Genomic DNA, 4,987 nt, shown 5'->3' on the forward strand with positions numbered 1-4,987 from the left:
CGCACGCATACACGCACACGCACACGCACACACTCACGCACACACGCACACACACATACACACACACACACACACGCACACACGCACACACACATATATTCTTCACCTCTCGACTCCTACCTATTAGTCGGCTCTTACGACAGGCAGGGCCTTCTTGCCTCAACCGTGTTCTTATCTCTGCAAGCCGAACGGACACACACACACACGCACACACACACACGCACACACAAATACACGCACACAGGCACACACACATACACTCTTCACCTCTCGACTCCTACCCATTAGTCGCCTCTTACGACAGGCAGGGCCTTCCTGCCACGGCCATGTTCTTATCTCTGCGAGCCGACCGGACACACACACACTCACACACACAAATACAAGAACACACGCACGCCCACACGCGCACACACACATATACACTCTTAACCTCTCGACTCCTACCCATTATTCGTCTCCTTCGAAAGGCAGGGACTTCTTGCCACGGTCGTGTTCTTATCTCTGCAAGCCGAACGCACACACGCACACGCACACGCACAAGCACACACTCTCCACCTTTCGACTCCTATCCATTAGTCGCCTCTTAAGACAGGCAAGGCCTTCTTGCCACGGACGTATTCTGATCTCTGCGAGCCGAACGGACACACACACACACTCACACACACACACACTTACACACGCACACACACACACACATACACTATTCACCTCTCGACTCCTACCCATTATTCTCCTCTTACGACAGGTAGGGACTTCTTGCCACGGCCGTGTTCTTATCTCTGAAAGCCGAACAGACACACACACACGCACACACAAACACACGCACACAGGCACACACGCACACACGCACACACGCACACGCACACGCACAGGCACACGCACACACTTTCCACCTCTCGACTCCTATCCATTAGTCGCCTCTTAAGACAGGCAGGGCCTTCTTGCCACGGACGTATTCTTATCTCTGCAAGCCGAACGGACACACACATACTCACACACGCACAAACACACGCACACACGCAGACACACACATACACTCTTCACCTCTCGACTCCTACCTATTAGTGCCCCTTACAACTGGCTGGGTCTTCTTGCCTTGGCCGTATTCTTACCTCCGCAAGCCAGACGGACAAACACACATACACACACACTCACACACGCACACACACACGCACACACGCACACACACACACATACACTCTTCACCTCTCGACTCCTACCCATTAGTCACCTCTTACGACAGGCAGGGCCTTCCTGCCACGGCCATGTTCTTATCTCTGCAAACCGAACGCACACACGCACACACGCACACACACATATACACTCTTCACCTCTCGACTCCTACCCATTAGTCGCATCTTACGACAGGCAGGGCCTTCCTGCCACGGCCATGTTGTTATCTCTGCGAGCCGACCAGACACACACACACTCACACACACACACATACAAGAACACACACACACACGCACGCACACGCGCACACACGTATACACTCTCCACCTTTCGACTCCTATCCATTAGTCGCCTCTTAAGACAGGCATGACCTTCTTGCGTCGGCCGTATTCTAATCTCTGCGAGCCGAATGGACACACACATACATACACACACACACACTCACACACGCACAAACACACACATACCCACACACGCACACACACACACACATACACTATTCACCTTTCGACTCCTACCTATTAGTCGCCACTTACAAGAGAGAGGGCCTTCTTGCCTCGGCCGTATTCTTATCTCTGCAAGCCAAAGGGACACACACACACAAATACACACACATACTCACACACACACAAACACACGCACACACACAAAGACACATACACTCTTCACCTCTCGACTCCTATTCATTAGTCGCCTCTTACGACAGGCAGGGACTTCTTGCCACGGCCGTGTTCTTATCTCTGCGAGCCGAACGGACACACACACACTTACACACACACACGCACCCACGCACACACACACGCACACACGCACACACGCACACACACACAAATACACTCTTCACCTCTCGACTCCTACCCATTAGTCGCATCTTACGACAGGCATGGACTTATTGCCTCGGCCGTATTCTTATCTCTGCAAGCCAAACGGACACACACACACAAATACACACATATACTCACACACACACAAACATACGCACACACACAAAGACACATACACTCTTCACCTCTCGACTCCTATTCATTAGTCGCCTCTTACGACAGGCAGGGACTTCTTGCCACGGCCGTATTCTAATCTCTGCGAGCCGAACGGACACACACACACTGACACACACACACATTCACACACACACTCACACACGTACGCACACACGCACACACACATACACTCTTCACCTCTCGACTCCTACCCATTATTCTCCTATTACGACAGGCAGGGACTTCTTGGCACGGCCGTGTTCTTATCTCTGCAAGCCGAACGGACACACACACACACGCATACACACACACTCTCCACCTCTCGACTCCTATCCATTAGTCGCCTCTTACGACAGGCAGGGCCTTCTTGCCTCGGCCGTAGTCTTATCTCTGCAAGCCAAAGGGTAACACACACACAAATACACACACATACTTACACACGCAAAAACACACGCACACACACAAAGACACATACACTCTTCACCTCTCGACTCCTATTCATTAGTCGCCTCTTACGACAAGCAGGGACTTCTTGCCACGGCCGTGTTCTTATCTCTGCGAGCCGACCGGACACACACACACTGACACATACACACAATCACACACACACTCACACACGTACGCACACACGCAGACACACACATACACTCTTCACCTCTCGACTCCTACCCATTATTCTCCTCTTACGACAGGCAGGGACTTCTTGCCACGGCCGTGTTCTTATCTCTGCAAGCCGAACGGACACACACACACGCACACACACACGCACACGCACACTCACACGCACACACTCTTCACCTCTCGACTCCTACCCATTATTCTCCTCTTACGACAGGCAGGGACTTCTTGCCACGGCCGTGTTCTTATCTCTGCAAGCCGAACGGACACACACACACTCACATACACACACACACACACACACATACACTCACACACGTACGCACACACGCACACACACACATACACTCTTCACCTCTCGACTCCTACCCATTATTCTCCTCTTACGACAGGCAGGGATTTCTTGCCACGGCCGTGTTCTTATATCTGCAAGCCGAACGGACACACACACACACGCACACACGCACGCACACACGCACACACACATACACTCACACACACAAACACGCACATACGCACACACACATACATTCTTCACCTCTCGACTCCTACCTATTAGTCGTCTCTCACGACATTCAGGGCCTTCTTGCCTCGGCCGTATTCTTATCTCTGCAAGCCAAACTGACACACACACACAAATACACACACATACTCACACACGCAAAAACACACGCACACACACAAAGACACATACGCTCTTCACCTCTCGACTCCTATTCATTAGTCGCCTCTTACGACAGGCAGGGACTTCTTGCCTCGGCCGTGTTCTTATCTCTGCAAGCCAAACGGACACACACACACGCACACACACACACGCACACGCACACGCACACGCACACACTCTTCACCTCTCGACTCCTACCCATTATTCTCCTCTTACGACAGGCAGGGACTTCTTGCCACGGCCGTGTTCTTATCTCTGCAAGCCGAACGGACACACACATACACACACACACTCACACACACACGCACACACGCACGCACACACGCACACACACATACACTTACACACACAAACACGCACATACGCACACACACATACATTCTTCACCTCTCGACTCCTACCTATTAGTCGTCTCTCACGACAAGCAGGGTCTTCTTGCCTCGGCCGTGTTCTTATCTCTGCAAGCCGAACGAACACACACACACTCACACACACACACACACACATACACTCTTAACCTCTCGACTCCTACCCATTAGTCGCCTCTTACGACATTCAGGGACTTCTTGCCACAAACGTATTCTTATCTCTGCAAGCCGAACGGACACACACACATACTCACACACGCACACACACACGCACACACGTACACACACACATACACTCTTCACCTCTCGACTCCTACCCATTAGTCGCCCTTTACGACAGGCAGGGCCTTCTTGCCACGGCCATGTTCTTATCTCTGAGAGCCGAACGGACATACACACACACTCACACACACACGCACGCTCACACGCACACACACATGCACACACGCACACGCACACGCACACGCACACACTCTCCACCTCTCGACTCCTATCCATTAGTCACCTCTTAAGACAGGCAGGGCCTTCTTGCCTCGGCCGTATTCTTATCTCTGCGAGCCGAACGGACATACACACACACTCAAACACACACGCACGCTCACACGCACACACACACACGCACACACGCACACGCACACGCACACGCACAAACTCTCAACCTCTCGACTCCTATCCATTAGTCACCTCTTAAGACAGGCAGGGCCTTCTTGCCTCGGCCGTATTCTTATCTCTGCAAGCCGAACGGACACACACACACACTCACACACACAAGCACGCACACATGCACACACACGCACACACACAAATACACTTTTCACCTCTCGACTCCTACCCATTAGTCGCCTCTTACGACAGGCATAGCCTTCTTGCCTCGGCCGTATTCTTATCTTTGCAAGCCGAACGGACACACACACACTCACACACACACGCACGCACACACGCACACACACGCACACACGCACACACTCACATACCCTCTTCACCTCTCGACTCCTACCCATTAGTCGCCTCTTACGACAGGCAGGGCCTTCTTGCCACGGCCGTGTTCTCATTTCAGCGAGCCGACCGGACACACACATACACGCACACACAAACACACGCACACAGGCACAAACGCACACACAAACGCTCACGCACACGCACACACTCTACACCTCTCGACTCCCATCCATTAGTCGCCTCTT

The sequence above is a fragment of the Diabrotica undecimpunctata genome, unplaced genomic scaffold, assembly GCF_040954645.1.
Source record: "Diabrotica undecimpunctata isolate CICGRU unplaced genomic scaffold, icDiaUnde3 ctg00000588.1, whole genome shotgun sequence".
NCBI lineage: Eukaryota > Metazoa > Arthropoda > Insecta > Coleoptera > Chrysomelidae > Diabrotica > Diabrotica undecimpunctata.